Source organism: Arachis hypogaea, chromosome 5 (genome assembly GCF_003086295.3).
Source record: "Arachis hypogaea cultivar Tifrunner chromosome 5, arahy.Tifrunner.gnm2.J5K5, whole genome shotgun sequence".
Lineage (NCBI taxonomy): Eukaryota > Viridiplantae > Streptophyta > Magnoliopsida > Fabales > Fabaceae > Arachis > Arachis hypogaea.
In genome coordinates, this window is record NC_092040.1 from 16,735,856 (window position 1) to 16,757,147 (window position 21,292).

Below are 21,292 nucleotides of genomic sequence, written 5' to 3' on the forward strand. Positions count from 1 at the left end.
ATTATGTCACAAAAATCCTAATTATCCAAATATAAGAGAATTATATGTCACGTATCCCGTTAAGTCCAGATAATTAGAAATTTAGGAGAATATGTTTTCAAGCTGTTGTTCGAGTAAAGAGCTTTTCCAAGTTATAAAATAACTCAATTAGAAAGAGGGTCATACTTCCGTTCCACCCAAATTCATAAGATAAAGAACGAAAATAATTCTTGAAATATAAATCAAAACATGAATTAAAATAGAAAAATAATAGTATCAATCCATACAATAGATAGAGCTCCTAACCTTAACAGCGGAGGTTTAGTTGCTCATGGTTTAGAGAAAAAATAAGGATTCAAGTAAACTGTAAAAGTGATGAATGAGATGGAATAGAATAATATTATCTTTTATATCTAATCCTAATTAATTTAAAAATCTAATTTTTAAAATTAAAATAATATCTTTTCCTATTTTAAAATTTAAATTTAAATTAGAATTAATTAAATAATCTGCGCCTTGTAACGTGGGGACCACTTGGCTTCACTGGATCCGCGCTTAACTTGGTAGAGAGCTACGCCTTACTTGAGTGCCAAAATGGTGCCTAGAAATTGCCCTCAGCATTTTCTGCATGTGGTGCATGTTACACGTACGCGTCAGTCATGCGTACACGTCGATGATCTTCTTCGCGTGTCACGCGTACGCGTCAGGTACGCGCACGCGTTGCTGCATAAATCTCCAAATTACGCGTACACGTCAGGTACGCGCACGCGTCGCTCCTTGCTGATCATCTCCTTCAATTCTTGTGCTCCTTCCATTTGTGCAAGCTTTCTCTCCATCAAATCCAGCCAAATGCTACCTAAAATAAACAAAATTACACGAGAGTCAAAGTAACATCCATAGTGGCTAAAAGATAATTAATTATTGATTAAACTCAACAATTGAAATGCAAATTCACTAGGAAAAGATAGGAAAGATGCTCACATATCACAACACCAAACTTGAATTGTTGCTTGTCCTCAAGCAACCAAACTAATATAGGCTTAGGATGTGAATTTGCATGAGAATCAGAGTTCGATTAAGCTCATGTCTCTTCTTATAGTGGGATTTACAACTACAATCTTGAATAGTTTTGGCATCTCACTCTCCTTTGAATCAGAAGGATGTCATTGCCATTCGGAATTAGAATCCGCATAATATTATGAATTCTCTGATCTTTATACTCCAGTTTAATCCTTGAACATAGCAAAATTTTCTTTAATTTATTTTTTTCTTTGGTACTTTACACCTTGAGCCTAGCCGTGACTTTAAATTTTTTGTCTCAAGGGTTACTTGACACAGAAACACCACAAGCACTTAACTCGGAAACTTCCTTTAAGTTCAAATTTTTTCTTTCAGTTGCTCCCAGACATTGGTGCTCAAAGCCTTTGGCATACTCTGTTAAATGCACTTGGTCTTGACTCTAAGTGTTCTGTCTCAAGGATTATTTGACACAAAAAACACCACAAGCATATGACTAGGAAAACAACTCTTTGAGCTTTTAATCATGTCTGACCTCCCTAGTCATTGATGCTCAGAGCCTTAGACCTTGCTTTTATATTTTTTTTTGTTTCTTTTGCTTCAAGGATTAAATTTTTGTTTATTTCAGAGAAGTCATAATAATTATATAAATTCATATTCCTTATATATCAACATCCTTTGATTCAAATTCAAATATGCACTGTTCATGTCATGCATTCAAAATCATAAATAATACCACCACATTTAAGTAAATAAGACTACTCTTAAATATAAACTCAATTTCTCATGCAATACGTCACTTCTTTTTCTTTTGAATTCAAGCTTAGTGAGCAATACATGAGGCAAATTTTTTTTAACTAAAAGTACTAAAGATCATGCAAGCAATCAAAGCAACAGAAAATAGAAGACAACAAAATAAGAACGGAAGAGAAATAGAATGAAAGGAACTCAACCACCTCAGTTATGCTGGTGGTTATCTCATTCCTTCATGAAGAACATTCATCTCCCTTTGGTGCTAAACAGAAGAGCCATAAGCGAAGTGTCAATACCAAACTTAAAGGTTTGCTTGTCCTCAAGCAAAGAAGAACTGAAAACAGAGAGGGACATAGAAACAATTAGTATGATAAAAGAAGAATAAAAGGGGAAAAGAACAAGAGAGAATAAGGATTTGGGAGGGAGAGAGAATGAAAACAGGGCGGTGCGCTAGGTAAGTGATGCGGTGCAATCGACGTGTGCGCGTCAGGCATGCGCACGCGTGGTTTGCAAAAAGTTCAAATGACGCGTAAGCGTCTGGGAGGTGTCCACGTGCTTTCAGTTTTGTGCGAATCGCGCGAAGACAGCGCCGCGCACGCAAAACTCTCGGGTTGATGCGCATGAGGTCTAAATAGACAAACGAGGCGTGCACGTCATGTACACGCACGCGTGGATGGGGACAAAGTGAAAAAGATGTGCACGCATCGGAGATTCGTACGCGTGATGAAGATTATGCTTCTAGCATAATTCCAGCCCCAAGCCACCACAACTCTCTGGCCAAACACCTTTTTACGCCAATTTTTTGGGTCACGCGTACGTGTCAGGGACGCTTGCACGTGGATCTCCGAGAACCAGAGTGACGCGTACGCGTACGCGTCTGGTATGCGTACGCGTGGATGAGCTGGTGCGCGATGCGTAGTTCCTGCACAACTCCAGCGCAACTTTCGGCCTTCTTTTTCTCTTTTTTTCTGAATGTTCGGTTCCTGTTCTAAAATAGCTGCATGATCAGGACACACGTAAAACGAAAGAAAAAACAGAAAAAAACTCAAAAGTTGTCAAATAAATAAGAAAACTACTACTACAAAAAATAACCAAAGATACGAAATTATCGGATTTACCTCCCGACAAGCGCTTCTTTAACGTCACTAGCTTGATGGTTAGCTCCTCTAAGGAGGAGGATCATAGGGGCTCAGCTCTTCACCCCTTACTTTGAACTTCTTTCCTGTGTCTCCATAGAGTAGTTCAATATGCTCCAAAGAGAGGATTATGTTTACTGTATAAGTCCACACTGGCTTGCTAGTCAACAACACCTTCATTCCTGGGGAGGAACCTTCAGTGGGGATCTTTTTGTTTCTCCATCCTCTGGGTACTTTCTTCTTTTTGGGAACCTCCCCCTTGGTGGATGATGCATTCCCGATACCAAACTTAGGTTTGATATTAGGGGAAATTTCATTAAATGTCACCAAAGGAGGTTTGAGCTGCAGATTCTGCTGTCCGTCATCAGGGGGTTCTTGAAGGTTTGGATCAATAAGCTCAGTCTGCATGCACCTCTCTTCTTTACCTACTGAATGTATATCTTTGAAGACTTGAAAGAGTAGTTGCTCATTGGTGCACGAAATTGCAATCACACTTTTGCAATCCGCACAACTAACCAGCAAGTGCACTGGGTCGTCCATGTAATACCTTACGTGAGTAAAGGTCGATCCCACGGAGATTATTGGTTTGAAGCAAGCTATGTTTATTTTATTATTCTTAGTCAGGATTTCAATTAAAATTATCAGTTTGAATTATTAGAGAAATAAAAGAGCGTGAATTAATTACTTGTAATGCAGTAATGGAGAATATGTTGGTGTTTTGGAGATGCTTTGTCTTCTGAATTCCTGTAATGTAATATTCAACTCAATTCCAAAGTGCAAAGTTCCTTCCATGGCAAGCTGTATGTAGGGTGTCACCATTGTCAGTGGCTACCTCCCATCCTCTCAGTGAAAACGGTCCAGATGCTCTGTCACAGTACGGCTAATCAGCTGTTGGTTCTCGATCATGTTGGAATAGGATCCATTGATCCTTTTGCATTTGTCATCACGCCCAGCAATCGCGAGTTTGAAGCTCATCATAGCCATTCAATCCTTGAATCTTACTCGGAATACCACAGACAAGGTTTAGACTTTCCGGATCCTCAAGAGTGGCCGCCATCAATTCTAGCTTATACCACGAAGATTCTGATTAAGGAATCTAAGAGAAGCTCATTCAATCTGATGTAGAACGGAGGTGGTTGTCAGGCACACGTTCATGGATTGAGGAAGGTGATGAGTGTCACGGATCATCACCTTCTTCATAATTAAGCGCGAATGAACATCTTAGATAGGAACACACACGTTTGAATGGAAAAATAGAAACAATTGCATTAATTCATCGAGACGCTGCAGAGCTCCTCACCCCCAACAATGGAGTTTAGAGACTCATGCCGTCAGAGTGTATAAAATTCAGATATCAAAAATGTCATGAGGTGCAAAATAAGTCTCTAAAAGTTGTTTAAATAGTAAACTAGTAACCTAGGTTTACAGAATATGAGTAAACTAAGATAATTGGTGCAGAAATCCACTTCTGGGGCCCACTTGGTGTGTGCTGGGCTGAGACTTAAGCCTCTCACGTGCTTGGGCTGTTTCTGGAGTTGAACGCCAGGTTGTAACGTGTTTTGGGCGTTGAACTCCAACTTGTAACCTGTTTCTGGCGCTGGACGCCAGACTGCAACATGGAACTGGCGTTGAACGCCAGTTTACGTCGTCTATCTTTGCGCAAAGTATGGACTATTATATATTGCTGCAAAGCCCTGCATGTCTAGTTTTCAACACAATTGAGAGCGCGTCAATTGGACTTCTGTAGCTCCAGAAAATCCATTCCGAGTGTAGGGAGGTCAGGATCCAACAACATCAGCAGTCCTTTTTCAGCCTAAATCAGATTTTTGCTCAGCCCCTCAATTTCAGTCAGAAAATACCTGAAATCATAGAAAAATACACAAACTCATAGTAAAGTCCAAAAATATGATTTCTGCCTAAAAACTAATGATATTCTACTAAAAACTAATTAAAACATACTAAAATCTACATGAAATTACCCCCAAAAAGTGTATAAAATATCCGCTCATCACTCTAAGCACTAATTTCTAGTCTTTCATGAGCCTTCTATAATCAATACACATACGGCACCCTGTAACTGTTCTTGTAGGAACCAGTTCATTTTTTTCATTATAAACCACTGTCATGCCACCTTTCTTAGGGACGACTTGGACAGGGCTTACCCAGGGGCTATCAGAAATAGGATAAATAATCCCAGCTTCTAGTAACTTAGTGACCTCTTTCTGCACCACCTCCTTCATGGCTGGATTCAGCCGCCTTTGTGGTTGAACCACTGGCTTGGCGTCACCCTCCAGTAAGATCTTGTGCATGCATCTGGCTGGGCTAATGCCCTTGAGATCACTGATGGACCACCCAAGAGCTGTCTTGTGTGTACTTAGCACTTGAATTAGTGCTTCCTCTTCCTGTGGCTCTAAGGTAGAGCTTATGATTACAGGAAAGGTGTCACCTTCTTCCAGAAATGCATATTTCAGGGATGGTGGTAATGGTTTGAGCTCGAGTTTGGGAGGTTTCTCCTCTTCCTGAGGAATTTTCAGAGGTTCTACTATTCTCTCTGGTTCCTTCAGATCAGGCTGAACATCTTTAAAGATATCCTCTAGCTCTGATTCGAGACTCTCAGCCATATTGACCTCTTTTACCAGAGAGTCAATAATATCAACGCTCATGCAGTCATTTTGGGTGTCTGGATGCTGCATGGCTTTCACAATATTCAACCTGAACTCATCCTCATTGACTCTCAAGGTTACTTCCCCTTTTTGAACATCAATGAGGGTTCGGCCAGTTGCTAGGAAAGGTCTTCCCAGAATGAGAGTTGCACTCTTGTGCTCCTCCATTTCCAGCACCACAAAGTCAGTGGGAAAGGCAAATGGCCCAACCTTGACAATCATGTCTTCAATCACGCCTGATGGGTATTTAATAGAGCCATCAGCAAGTTGGAGACATATCCAAGTTGGTTTAACTTCATCAGTCAACCCAAGCTTTCTGATAGTAGCTGCAGGTATTAGATTAATACTTGCCCCAAGATCACATAGAGCTTGCTTGGTACAAGTACCTTCTAATGTGCATGGTATCATAAAGCTTCCCAGATCTTTAAGCTTCTCAAGTAAGCTTTTCAGAATGACTGCACTGCATTCTTCAGTGAGGTAAACTTTCTCAGTTTCCCTCCAATCCTTCTTATGACTTAAGATCTCTTTCATGAACTTTGAATAAGAGGGTATTTGCTCAAGTGCCTCTGCAAACGGAATCTTTATTTCAAGAGTCCTGAGATAGTCTACAAAGCGGGCAAATTGGTTATCCTGTTCCGCTTGGCGGAGTTTCTGAGGATAAGGCATTTTGGCTTTATATTCCTCAACCTTAGTTGCTGTAGGTTTATTGCCTACAGGTGTGGGCTGAGAAGCCTTTTTAGAGGGCTTGTTATCAGCACTTGTATGTGTCTGATCTCCCACTGGCGTTCGAATGCCAGGGGTGGAAGCTGAAGTGGCGTTAGACGCCAGCTTCTTACCTGTTTCTGGCGTTTGAACGCCAGAACTGTGCTTCCTTTGGGCGTTCAACGCCAATTCATTGCTTATTTCTGGCGTTGAACGCCAGGACTGAGCAGGGTCTGGGCGTTCAGCGTTAGCTTTCTCCCATTTTCTGGCGTTTGGGCGCCAGAGTCATTCCTTTCTGGGCTCTGATTGTCCTCAGATGGATTTTGGGTGGTTTGCTCATTTCTTGGCTTCCTGCTACCTTGAAGTGAGGTATTTAATGTTTTCCCACTCCTTAATTGAACTGCTTGGCATTCTTCTGTTATTTGTTTTGATAACTGCTGTTCTGTCTGCTTCAACTGTATTTCCATATTCATATTAGCCATTCTTGTTTCTAGTAGTATCTCCTTGAATTCAGCTAACTATTTTGTTAGAAAATCTAATTGCTGATTGAATTTATCAGCTTGATCTGCAAGACTGAGTTCAACAGTTACTATTTTAGCCTCTTTGTTGATGGAAGATTCCCTGCTTAGGTACAGATGCTGATTTATGGCAACTGTATTAATGAGCTCTTGAGCTTCTTCTATTGTCTTCCTCATGTGTATAGATCCACCAGCTGAGTGGTCTAGAGAAATCTGAGCTCTTTCTGTAAGCCCATAGTAGAAGATGTCTAATTGCACCCACTCTGAAAACATTTCAGAGGGGCATTTTCTTAGCATCTCTCTGTATCTCTCCCAGGCATCATAAAGGGATTCATTATCTCCTTGTTTGAAGCCTTGGATGCTTAGCCTTAGTTGTGTCATCCGTTTTGGAGGAAAATAGTGATTCAGGAATTTTTCTGACAGATGTTTCCATGTCTTTATGCTGTCCTTAGGTTGGTTATTTAACCACCTCTTAGCTTGGCCCTTTACAGCAAATGGAAACAGTAATAATCTGTAGACATCCTGATCTACTTCCTTATCATGTACTGTGTCAGCAATTTGTAAAAATTGTGCCAGAAACTCTGTAAGTTCTTCCTGTGGAAGACCGGAATACTGGCAACTTTGTTGCACCATGATAATGAGCTGAGGATTCAACTCAAAGCTACTGACTCCGATGGAGGGTATACAGATACTACTCCCATATGAAGCAGTAGTGGGGTTAGCATATGACCCCAGAGTCCTTCTGGACTGTTCATTTCCACTTAGTTCCATGATGGAGCAAGGGAGATGATATGGATGTTGATATTATTTATTTTATTAAAATTTTTTTTATATATATTTTCGAAATAATAAAATAAAATAAAATGAAATAAATAAAAAAACGAAATAAAAATGAAAATAGAAATAAAAATAAAAATTTGAAAATATTTTATGAAGATTTTCAAAAAAAATGAGGAAAGAGAAATTGGTTAGGATATTTTCGAAAATTTTGAGAAAAGATAAATATGATAGGAAACAGATGTAATTGAAGATTGAAAAGATATAAAAGGTATTTGAAAAAGATAAATTTGTTTTGAAAAAGATATTGTAAAGATTTGAAAAAAATATTTATGAGTTGAAAAGATTTTAAGAAAGAAAATATAAATTTTTTTTTAAATCTTAAAAGGATAAGATTTGAAAACTTTTGAAATTAAAATCTGAATTTTTATAAAAAAAATTGAAAATATGGCTTAAAAATAGTTAGAAAAGATATTTTTTTTGAATTTTGAATTTTATGCTGAAAGAGAAAAACACATAAAAGACACAAGACTTAAAATTTTTAGATCTAATGCTTCTTGTTTTCGAAAATTTTGGAGGGAAAACACCAAGGAACACCAAACTTAAAAATTTTAAGATCAAAACACAAAGAAAACTCAAGAACACTTTGAAGATTTACAAGAACACCAAGAACAAAAGAAAGAACACCACACTTAAAATTTTTAGAAAACCACAATGAAATTTTCGAAAATTAAAAAGAGATTAACAAGAAAACACCAAACTTAAAGTTTGGTATAAGATTTAATCAAAGAAAAATTTTTTTGAAAAAGGTTTTAAAAAGGGAAGATACCCAATTGCCAAGAACATAAGCCAACGCTCTAGCCAACTGATTTACAAATGTAACGTGTTTTAATATTGTATATAAAAAGATTTATTTTTGAAAACTAATAATTTGAAATTGCACCATAAAAACACGAAAAATACACAAAACGAAACAAACCAAAGATCAAACAAGAGAAATTGACAAGAACAATTTGAAGATCAAGGAAGAACAAGAACATGCAATTAACACCAAACTTAGAACAAGACACTAAACTCACGAAAAAAAATTAGAAATTGATAAAGAAAAATGATATTTTTGAAAAATTTTTGAAAAGGGAATAAAGGACTCAGAATTTAATGACTCTATAAGAACAAAAATAAATTATTCCTAATCTAAGCAACAAAATAAACCTTTAGTTGTTCAAACTTGAATAATCCCCGGCAACGGCGCCAAAAACTTGGTGCACGAAATTGCAATCACACTTTTGTAATCCGCACAACTAACCAGCAAGTGCACTGGGTCGTCCAAGTAATACCTTACGTGAGTAAGGGTCGATCCCACGGAGATTATTGGTTTGAAGCAAGCTATGTTCATTTTATTATTCTTAGTCAGGATTTCAATTAAAATTATCAGTTTGAATTATTAGAGAAATAAAAGAGCGTGAATTAATTACTTGTAATGCAGTAATGGAGAATATGTTGGAGTTTTAGAGATGCTTTGTCTTCTGAATTCCTGTAATGTAATATTCAACTCAATTCCAAAGTGCAAAGTTCCTTCCATGGCAAGCTGTATGTAGGGTGTCACCATTGTCAGTGGCTACCTCCCATCCTCTCAGTGAAAACGGTCCAAATGCTCTATCACAGCGCGGCTAATCAGCTGTTGGTTCTCGATCATGTTGGAATAGGATCCATTGATCCTTTTGCGTTTGTCATCACGCCCAGCAATCGTGAGTTTGAAGCTCGTCACAGCCATTCAATCCTTGAATCCTACTCGGAATACCACAGACAAGGTTTAGACTTTTCGGATCCTCAAGAGTGGCCGCCATCAATTCTAGCTTATACCACGAAGATTCTGATTAAGGAATCTAAGAGAAGCTCATTCAATCTGATGTAGAACGGAGGTGGTTGTCAAGCACACGTTCATGGATTGAGGAAGGTGATGAGTTTCACGGATCATCACCTTCTTCATAATTAAGCGCGAATGAACATCTTAGATAGGAACACACACGTTTGAATGGAGAAATAGAAACAATTGCATTAATTCATCGAGATGCTGCAGAGCTCCTCACCCCCAACAATGGAGTTTAGAGACTCATGCCGTCAAAGTGTATAAAATTCAGATATGAAAAATGTCATGAGGTACAAAATAAGTCTCTAAAAGTTGTTTAAATAGTAAACTAGTAACCTAGGTTTACAGAATATGAGTAAACTAAGATAATTGGTGCAGAAATCCACTTCAGGGGCCCACTTGGTGTGTGCTGGGGCTGAGACTTAAGCCTCTCACGTGCTTGGGCTATTTCTGGAGTTGAACGCCAGGTTGTAACGTGTTTTGGGAATTGAACTCCAACTTGTAACCTGTTTTTGGCGCTGGACGCCAGACTGCAACATGGAACTGGCGTTGAACGCCAGTTTACATCGTCTATCTTTGCGCAAAGTATGGACTATTATATATTGCTGGAAAGCCCTGGATGTCTACGTTCCAACCCAATTGAGAGCGCGTCAATTGGACTCCTATAGCTCCAGAAAATCCATTCCGAGTGCAGGGAGGTCAGGATCCAACAGCATCAGCAGTCCTTTTTCAGCCTAAATCAGATTTTTGCTCAGCTCCCTCAATTTCAGTCAGCAAATACCTGAAATCACAGAAAAATACACAAACTCATAGTAAAGTCCAAAAATATTATTTTTGCCTAAAAACTAATGATATTCTACTAAAAACTAATTAAAACATACTAAAATCTACATGAAATTACCCCTAAAAAGCGTATAAAATATCCGCTCATCACTCTAAGCACTAATTCACCCACTTCTACATCAATCAAAGCTCTTCCAGTGGCTAGGAATGGTCTTCCTAGAATTATAGAGGCATTCCCATCCTCCCCTGTGTCAAGAATCACAAAATCTTCTGGGAGGAAGAACTTACCCACTTTGACCAAGATATTCTCCACTAATCCATATGCAGACTTCATAGATTTGTCTACCATCTGTAATGCTATCCTTGTGGGTTGTGCCACTTGGATTTGCAGCTTCTTCATCACAGACAAGGGCATCAAATTGTTGCTTGCTCCCAGATCACATAACGCTTTCTCAAAGGTTGTGCTCCCAATGGTGCATGGAATTTGAAAGCACCTTGGATCTGGCATCTTCCTTGGCAAGTTATTCTGAATTATGGCACTACATTCCTTGGTTAGGACCACTATCTCATCTCCTTTTAAAGGCTTCTTCTTTGACAATAACTCCTTCATGAATTTGACATAGAGAGGCATTTGCTCCAAAACCTCAGCAAAAGGAATATTGATTTGCAACTTTCTGAAGACTTCTAAGAACTTTGAAAAAACTACTTGTCCTTGGTCTCCTTTTGAAGTCTCTGTGGATATGGCATTTTAGGCCTGTACTCAGGAGCCTTTGGCAATGTAGGATAAGTGTCAAGATAGTTTGGGAATGGATTGTCCACACGCTTTGGAGGGACGTGCTCTACTTCTTCCTTCTTCTCCTTTGGAGCTTCTTTTTCAATTGGCTCCTCATTAACTTGTGCTTCCATACTTGCCACTTGTCAACTTATCAAGGTGATAGCCTTGCATTCCTCTCTTGGATTTGGAATTGTATTACCAGGAAGGCAATTAATTGACTTCTTATCAATTTCATTAACTTTTGTGGCTAATTGACCCATCTGAATCTCCAAGTTTTGAATTGTATTTGCAGACCTCTCAGGTATTTGCTTGCTCAGTTGGCCCATTTGCACCTCCAAGTTTCTAATGTAGGCTCTGGTTTCCTGCATAAAACTCCTCATCATCTCCAAATTAGAATCTTGTTGGGATTGAGAATTTGCCTGCTGAGGTGGTTATTGTTGATGAGACTGAAATTGGCGGTTATTATGATTGTTCTATTGGAAACCGTCCTGAGAATTATTGTTGAAATTCTGAGATCTCTGAGGTTGGTCCATTGGTGCACGAAATTGTGATCATGAATGGCGTCATCAACATGGTTCGCTCAATTGCGATCTCAACTCTTTATCACAACTTCGCACAACTAACCAGCAAGTGCACTAGGTCGTCCAAGTAATAAACCTTATGCGAGTAAGGGTCGATCCCACAGAGATTGTTGGTATGAAGCAAGCTATGGTCATCTTGTAAATCTCAGTCAGGCGGATTCAAATAGTTATGGAGGATTAATGATTAAAAGATAAATAAAACATAAAATAAAGATAGAGATACTTATGTAATTCATTGGTGAGAATTTCAGATAAGTGTTTGGAGATGCTTTGTCCCTTCCGTCTCTCTGTTTTCCTACTGTCTTCATCCAATCCTTCTTACTCCTTTCCATGGCAAGCTGTATGTTGGGCATCATCGTTGTCAATGGCTACATCCCGTATGATCTAAGAACTAGACGTCCAAAGATGAAAATACAATAGCAAAAGGTCCTATTTATAGAGAACTAGTAGCTTATGGATTACAAAAATGAGTAAATGACGTAAAAATCCACTTCCGGGCCCACTTGGTGTGTGCTTGGGCTGCGCATTGAAGCTTTCATGTGTAGAGACTTTTCCTGGAGTTAAACGCCAGCTTTTGTGCCAGTTTGGGCGTTTAACTCTAGCTTTTGTGCCAGTTCCAGCGTTAAACGCCAGAATTCTTGAGCTGACTTGGAACGCCTGTTTGGGCCATCAAATCTCAGGCAAACCCAGGATGTCTACTTTCCAACGCAATTGAGAGCGCGCCAATTGGGCTTCTGTAGCTCCAGAAAATCCACTTTGAGTGCAGGGAGGTCAGAATCCGACAGCATCTGCAGGCCTTTTTCAGCCTCTGGATCAGATTTTTGCTTAGGTCCCTCAATTTCAGCCATAAAATACCTAAAATCACAGAAAAACACACAAACTCATAGTGAAGTCCAAAAAAGTGAATTTTAAATAAAAACTAATAAAAATATAATAAAAACTAACTAAAACATGCTAAAAGCACACTAAAAACAATGCCAAAAAGCGTATAAATTATCCGCTCATCATAACACCAAACTTAAATTGTTGCTTGTCCCCAAGTAACTGAAAATCAAATAGGATAAAAAGAAGAGAATATACAATGAATTCCAAACTATCAATGAAACTTATCTCCAATTAGATGAGCGGGACTAGTAGCTTTTTGCCTCTGAACAGTTTTAGCATCTCACTTTATCCTTTGAAGTTCAGAATGATTGGCATCTATAGGAACTCAGAATTCGGATAGTGTTATTGATTCTCCTAGTATAGTATGTTGATTCTTGAACACAGTTACTTTATGAGTCTTGGCCGTGGCCCAAAGCACTCTGTTTTCCAGTATTACCACCGGATACATACATGCCACAGACACATAACTGGGTGAACCTTTTCAGATTGTGACTCAGCTTTGCTAGAGTCTCCAATTAGAGGTGTCCAGGGTTCTTAAGCATACTCTTTTTGCTTTGGATCACGACTTTAACCGCTCAGTCTCAAGTTTTCACTTGACACCTTCACGCCACAAGCACATGGTTAGAGACAGCTTGGTTTAGCCGCTTAGGCCAGGATTTTATTCCTGTAGGCCCTCCTATCCACTGATGCTCAAAGCCTTGGATCCTTTTTATTTTTACCCTTGCCTTTTGGTTTAAAGGGCTATTGGCTTTTTTTGCTTGCCTTTTTTTTTTTGAATATTCACTGCTTTTTCTTGCTTCAAGAATCAATTTGATGATTTTTCAGATCCTCAATAACATTTCTCCTTTTTTCCATCATTCTTTCAAGAGCCAACAATTTTAACATTCTTTAAACAACAAATTCAAAAGACATATTCACTGTTCAAGCATTCATTCAGAAAACAAAAAGTATTGACACCACATCAAAATAATTAAACTAGTTTCAAGGATGAATTTGAAATCCTGTACTTCTTGTTCTTTTGTAATTAAAACATTTTTCATTTAAGAAAGGTGATGAATTCATAGGACATTCATAGCTTTAAGGCATAGACACTAAGACACTAATGATCATGTAATAAGATACAAACATAGATAAACACAAGCATAAAAATTCGAAAAACAGGAAAATAAAGAACAAGGAAATTAAAGAACGAGTCCACCTTAGTGATGGCGGCTTGTTCTTCCTTTTGAAGATCTTATGGAGTGCTTGAGCTCCTCAATGTCTCTTCCTTGCCTTTGTTGCTCCTCTCTCATGGTTCTTTGGTCTTCTCTAATTTCATGGAGGAGGATGGAATGTTCTTGGTGCTCCACCCTTAATTGTCCCATGTTGGAACTTAATTCTCCTAGGGAGATGTTAATTTGCTCCCAATAATTTAGTGGAGGAAAATGCATCCCTTGAGGCATCTCAGGGATTTCATGATGAGGAATTTCCTCATGCTCATGTCCATGAGTGGGATCTCTTGTTTGCTCCATCCTTTTCTTAGTGATGGGCTTCTCCTCATCAATGAGGATGTCTTCCTCTATGTTAATTCCAACTGAATTACAGAGGTGACAAATGAAATGAGGGAAGGCTAACCTTGCCAAGGTAGAGGACATGTTCGTCACCTTATAGAGTTCTTGGGATATAACCTCATGAAATTCTACTTCCTCTCCAATCATGATGCTATGAATCATGATGGCCCGGTCTATAGTAGCTTCAGACAGGTTACTAGTGGGAATGATTGAGCGTTGGATAAACTCCAACCATCCCCTAGCCACGGGCTTGAGGTCATGCCTTCTTAGTTAAACCGGCTTCCCTCTTGAATCTCTCTTCCATTGAGCGCCCTCTTCACAAATGTCTATGAGGACTTGGTCCAATCTTTGATCAAAGTTGACCCTTCTAGTGTAGGGGTGTACATCTCCTTGCATCATGGGCAAGTTAAATGCCAACCTCACATTCTCCGGACTAAAATCTAAGCATTTCCCCCGAACCATTGTAAGCCAATTCTTTGGGTCCAGGTTCACACTTTGATCATGGTTCTTGGTGATCCATGCATTGGCATAGAACTCTTGAACCATTAAGATCCTGACTTGTTGAATGGGGTTGGTAAGAACTTCCCAACCTCTTCTTCGAATCTAATGTCGGATCTCCGGATATTCACTCTTTTTGAGTTTGAAAGGGACCTCGGGATCACCTTCTTCTTGGCCACAACTTCATAGAAGTGGTCTTGATGCACCCTTGAGATGAATCTCTCCATCTCCCATGACTCGGAGGTGGAAGCTTTTGCCTTCCCTTTCCTCTTTCTAGAGGTTTCTCCGGCCTTAGGTGCCATAAATGGTTATGGAAAAATAAAAAGCAATGCTTTTACCACACCAAACTTAGAAGGTTTGCTCGTCCTCGAGCAAAAGAAGAAAGAAAAGAGTAGAAGAAGAAGAAAATGGAGAAGATAGAGGGGCTTTGTGTTTCGGCCAAGGGGAAAAAGTAGTGTTTAGGTTGTGTGAAAATGAAGGAGTGAAGATGGGTTTATATAGGAGTGGAGAGGGGTGTATGGTTTGGCTATTATGGGTGGGTTTGGGAGGGAAAGTGGTTTGAATCTGGATGGTGAAGTAGGTGAGGTTTTATGAAGGATGGATGTGAGTGGTGAAGATAATGGTCGGATTTGATAGGTGAGGGGCTTTTGGGGAAGAGGTATGGAGGTGATTGGTGAGTGGGTGAAGAAGAGAGAGAGAGGTGGGGTAGGTGGGGATCCTGTGGGGTCCACAGATCCTGAGGTATCAAGGATAGCTCATCCCTGCACCAAGTGGCGTGCAAAAATGCCCCTTCTGCCAATCCTGGCGTTAAACGCCAGGCTGCTGCCCATTTCTGGCGTTTAACGCCAGCTTCTTGCCCATTTCTGGCGTTAAACGCCAATCTGGTGCCCATTTCTGGCATTAAACACCCAGAATGGTGCCAGACTAGGCGTTAAACGCCCATTCTGCTGTCTTTACTGGCGTTTAAACGCAAGCAAGATTTTCCTCCAGGGTGTGTTATTTTTCTTTCTGTTTTTCATTCTGTTTTTGCTTTTTCAGTTGTTTTTGTGACTTCACATGATCATCAACCTATAGAAAATATAAAATAACAGTGGAAAATAGATAGATATAACATTGGGTTGCCTCTCAACAAGCGCTTCTTTAATGTTAGTAGCTTGACAGTGGGCTCTCATGGAGCCTCACAGATGCTCAGAGCAATGTTGGAACCTCCCAACACCAAACTTAGAGTTTGAATGTGGTGGTTCAACACCAAACTTAAATTTTGGTTGTGGCCTCCTAACACCAAACTTAGAGTTTGACTGTGGGGGCTCTATTTGACTCTGTTTTGAGAGAAGCTCTTCATGCTTCCTCTCCATGGTTACAGAGGGATATCCTTGAGCTTGAAACACAAGGGAGTCTTCTTTCACTTGAATGATCAATTCTCCTCTGTCAACATCAATCACAGCCTTTGCTGTGGCTAGGAAGGGTCTGCCAAGGATGATGGATTCATCCATGCACCTCCCAGTCTCTAGGACTATGAAATCAGCAGGGATGTAGTGGTCTTCAACCTTTACCAAGACATCCTCTACAAGTCCATAAGCCTGTTTCCTTGAATTGTCTGCCATCTCTAGTGAGATTCTTGCAGCTTGTACCTCAAGGATCCCTAGCTTCTCCATTACAGAGAGAGGCATGAGGTTTATACTTGACCCTAGGTCACACAGGGCCTTCTCAAAGGTCATGGTGCCTATGGTACAAGGTATTGAGAACTTCCCAGGATCCTGTCTCTTTTGAGGTAATCTCTGCCTAGTCAAGTCATCCAGTTCTTTGGTGAGCAAAGGGGGTTCATCCTCCCAAGTCTCATTACCAAATAACTTGTCATTTAGCTTCATGATTTCTCCAAGGTACATAGCAACTTGCTCTTCAGTAACATCTTCATCCTCTTCAGAGGAAGAATACTCATCAGAGCTCATGAATAGTAGAAGTAAATCCAATGGAATCTCTATGGTCTCTGTGTGAGCCTCAGATTCCCATGGTTCCTCATTAGGGAACTCATTGGAGGCCAATGGACGTCCATTGAGGTCTTCCTCAGTGGCGATCACTGCCTCTTCCTCCTCTCCAAATTCGACCATGTTGATGGCCTTGCACTCTCCTTTTGGATTCTCTTCTGTATTGCTTGGAAGAGTAGTAGGAGGGAGTTCAGTAATTTTCTTGCTCAGCTGACCCACTTGTGCCTCCAAATTTCTAATGGAAGACCTTGTTTCATTCATGAAACTTTGAGTGGTTTTGATCAAATCAGAGACTATGGTTGCTAAGTCAGAGTGGCTCTGCTTAGAATTCCCTGTCTGTTGTTGAGAAGATGATGGAAAAGGCTTGCTATTGCTAAACCTGTTTCTTTCACCATTATTGTTGTTGAAACCTTGTTGAGGTCTCTGTTGGTCCTTCCATGAGAGATTTGGATGATTTCTCCATGAAGGATTGTAGGTGTTTCCATAGGGTTCTCCCATGTGATTCACCTCTTCCATTGATGGGTTCTCAGGATCATAAGCTTCTTCTTCAGATGAAGCGTCCTTAGTACTGCCTGGTGCAGCTTGCATTCTAGACAGACTCTGAGAAATCATATTAACTTGCTGAGTCAATATTTTGTTCTGAGCCAATATGGCATTCAGAGTATCAATCTCAAAAACTCCTTTCTTCTGATTTGTCCCATTATTCACAGGATTCCTTTCATAAGTGTACATGAATTGGTTATTTGCAACCATTTCAATGAGTTCCTGAGCTTCTGTAGGCGTCTTCTTCAGATGAAGAGATCCTCCAGCAGAGCTGTCCAATGACATTTTGGACAGTTCAGACAGACCATCATAGAAGATACCTATGATGCTCCATTCTGAAAGCATGTCAGAAGGACACCTTCTGATCAATTGCTTGTATCCTTCCCAAGCTTCATAGAGGGATTCACCTTCCTTCTGTCTGAAGGTTTGGACTTCCACTCTAAGCTTACTCAATTTTTGAGGTGGAAAGAACTTTGCCAAGAAGGCATTGACTAGCTTTTCCCAAGAGTTCAGGCTTTCTTTAGGTTGTGAGTCCAACCATATCCTAGCTCTGTCTCTTACAACAAAAGGGAATAGCATAAGTCTGTAGACCTCAGGGTCAACCCCATTGGTCTTGGCAATGTCACAGATTTGTAAGAATTCAGCTAAAAACTGATGAGGATCTTCCAATAGAAGTCCATGGAACTTGCAATTCTGTTGCATTAGAGAAACTAATTGAGGCTTAAACTCAAAGTTGTTTGCTCCAATGGCAGGGATAGAGATGCTTCTCCCATAGAAGTCGGGAGTAGGTGCAGTAAAGTCACCCAGCACCTTCCTTGCATTGTTGGCATTGTTGTTGTTTTCGGCTGCCATGTCTTCTTCTTGTTTGAAGATTTCTGTTAGGTCCTCTACAGAGAGTAGTGCTTTAGCTTCTCTTAGCTTTCGCTTCAAGGTCCTTTTAGGTTCAGGGTCGGCCTCAACAAGAATGCTTTTGTCTTTGCTCCTGCTCATATGAAAGAGAAGAGAACAAGAAAGTATGGAATCCTCTATGTCACAGTATAGAGATTTTCTTGAGGTGTCAGAGGAAAAGAAGAATAGAAGGAGGAGGTAGAAAGAGAAGAATTCGAACTTATCAAGAGGGATAGAGTTCGAATTGTTGATAGTGGAGGAGTGTTAGTCCTTAAATAGAAGGATGTGAGAAGAGGGAAAGAATTTTTGAAAATAAAGTAAAAGATTTTAAAATAATTAAAAGAAATTTTGAAAATTTGATGAATGATTTTCAAAAATTAAAGTTGGGAAAAAAATAAAGTGATTTTGAAAAAGATTTTGACATTAGAAATCAAAAAGATATGATTGAAAACTATTTTAAAAAAGATGTGATTAAGAAGATATAATTGAAAAGTTATGGTTTTAAAAAGATATGATTGAAAAATAATTAAAAAGATTTTATTTTTAGAAAATTAATGACTTGGCTAACAAGAAATTTAAAAGATATGATTTAGAAAAGGCAACACACTTGAAAGTTTTGAATCAAATCATTAATTGTTAGCAAGTATTTTTGAAAAAGAATTCAATACGTAAATTTAGCATTCAAAGAATATTCTTTACTAATCTTATTTTTCAGTTATTTAACCCCCTTGTCTTACCAAGTTCCATATTAGTCAGATTAGTAAACAAATAAAAAAAGAGAGAGGTAGGAATTTATCGAACGAACCGCACTCCTTCGTATACGTCAGGAGTCCATTGATGAGAAGGGGCTGGGTCTCTGCACCCCTACCTCCTTTATCACTGAGCGGTCATTTAGGGGCCTTAGCTGGTGATCCGGGCTGTTTCCCTCTCGACGATGAAAGAAATTGATTTTGAAAAATATATGATTGAAAAGATATGATTTGAAAAAGATTTGATTTTGAAAAATTATGAAAACTTGAAAAAATTTGGAATTAAAAACAAAATCTTCCCTCTCGTGTCATCCTGGCGTTAAACGCCCAAAATGGTATCCGTTCTGGCATTTAACGCCCAAAACACTACCTTTTTGTGCGTTAAACGCCCAGCCAGGTACCCTGGCTGGTGTTTAAACGCCAGTTTTCCTTCCTCACTGGGCGTTTTGGACGCCCAGCTTTTTCTGTGTGATTCCTCTGCTGTATGTTCTGAATCTTCAATTCTTTGTATTATTGACTTGAAAAGACACACTTTTGAAAATTTTTTTGAATTTTTAATGAACAATTAAAATGCAACTAAACATGGAAAACTAAGATTAAATCAACAATGCATGCAAGACACCAAACTTAGAAGTTTGTATACTACTGACTATAATAATTTAAAAATGCATGTAAGAAACAACTAAACACACAAAACAAGAGAATTTAAAGATCAGAGCAAGGAAATCATCAAGAACATCTTGAAGATCAATGAAGAACATAATGCATGTAATTTTTCGAAAATTAGAAGAATAAAGACATGAAATTGACACCAAACTTAAAATTAGACACTAGACTCAAGCAAGAAACATAAAATATTTTTGATTTTACGATTTTATAATTTTTTTTGTGCTTTTTCGAAAATTATATGGAGAAGTAAAATAAAGGATTCAAAATTCTTAATGAGAATTCCAGGAATCATGCAATGTTAGTCTAAAGCTGCAGTCTAAAAAGATTAGACATGGTTAGCCAAGCTTCAGCAGGACATTACATTCAAGAGCTAAATTGATAGGAATCAATCAACTTTAGTGATGATGAAAACATCATTTGAAACTCTAGAATTCATTCTTAAGAATTCTGAAGAACAAAATAAAATAAAATTACCTAATCTAAGCAACAAGATGAACCGTCAGTTGTCTAAACTCGAACAATCCCCGGCAACGGCACCAAAATCATGGTGCACGAAATTGTGATCATCAATGGCGTCATCAACATGGTACCCTCAATTGCAATCTCAAATCTTTATCACAACTTCGCACAACTAACCAGCAAGTGCACTGGGTCGTCCAAGTAATAAACCTTACGCGAGTAAGGGTCGATCCCACAGAGATTGTTGGTATGAAGCAAGCTATGGTCATCTTGTAAATCTCACTCAGGCGGATTCAAATGGTTATGGAGGATTAATGATTAAAAGATAAATAAAACATAAAATAAAGATAGAGATACTTATGTAATTCATTGGTGAGAATTTCAGATAAGTGTATGGAGATGCTTTGTCCCTTCTGTCTCTCTGCTTTCCTACTGTTTTCATCCAATCCTTCTTACTCCTTTCCATGGCAAGCTGTATGTTGGGCATCACCATTGTCAATGGCTACATCCCGTCCTCTCAGTGAAAATGTTCAACGCGCTCTGTCACAGCACGGCTAATCATCTGTCGGTTCTCGATCATGTCGGAATAGAATCCAGTGATTCTTATGCGTCTGTCACTACGCCCAACACTCGCGAGTTTGAAGCTCGTCACAGTCATTCAATCCCTAAATCCTACACGGAATACCACAGACAAGGTTTAGACTTTCCGGATTCTCAAGAATGACCGCCAATGAATTCTAGCTTATACCACGAAGATTCTGATTAAGGAATCCAAGAGATACACATGCAAGCCTTGTTTGCATGTAGAACGGAAGTGGTTGTCAGGCACGCGTTCATAAGTGAGAATGATGATGAGCGTCACATAATCATCACATTCATCAAGTTCTTGAGTGCGAATGAATATCTTAGAACAAGAATAAGCTGAATTGAATGGAAAATAGTAGTAATTGCATTGATACTCGAGGTACAGCAGAGCTCCACACCTTAATCTATGGTGTGTAGAAACTCTACCATTGAAAATACATAAGAACAAGGTCTAGGCATGGCCGCGAGAGGCCAGCCCCCATGATCTAAGAGCTAGACGTCCAAAGATGAAAATACAATAGCAAAAGGTCCTATTTATAGAGAACTAGTAGCTTAGGGTTTACAAAAATGAGTAAATGACGTAAAAATCCACTTCCAGGCCCACTTGGTGTGTGCTTGGGCTGAGCATTGAAGCTTTCATGTGTAGAGACTTTTCTTGGAGTTAAATGCCAACTTTTGTGCCAGTTTGGGTGTTTAACTCCAGCTTTTGTGCCAGTTCCGGCGTTAAACACCAAAATTCTTGAGTTTACTTGGAACGCCTGTTTGGGCCATCAAATCTCGTGCAAAGTATGGACAATTATATATTTCTGGAAAGCCCAGAATGTCTACGTTCCAAATCCATTGAGAGCGCGCCAATTGGGCTTCTGTAGCTACAGTAAATCCACTTCGAGTGTAGGGAGGTCAGAATCCAACAGCATCTGTAGTCCT

The 21,292-nt window shown here is 39.2% G+C and overlaps 1 non-coding gene across 1 annotated transcript; it reads left to right on the forward strand.

The window, feature by feature from the left end:
* Window positions 1-17,354: 17,354 nt before the first annotated feature.
* Window positions 17,355-17,462, forward strand: LOC112804336 (small nucleolar RNA R71). The gene has a single exon (XR_003202946.1). It is a non-coding gene; the product is annotated as a small nucleolar RNA R71 (small nucleolar RNA).
* The last annotated feature ends 3,830 nt before the right edge of the window (window positions 17,463-21,292 follow it).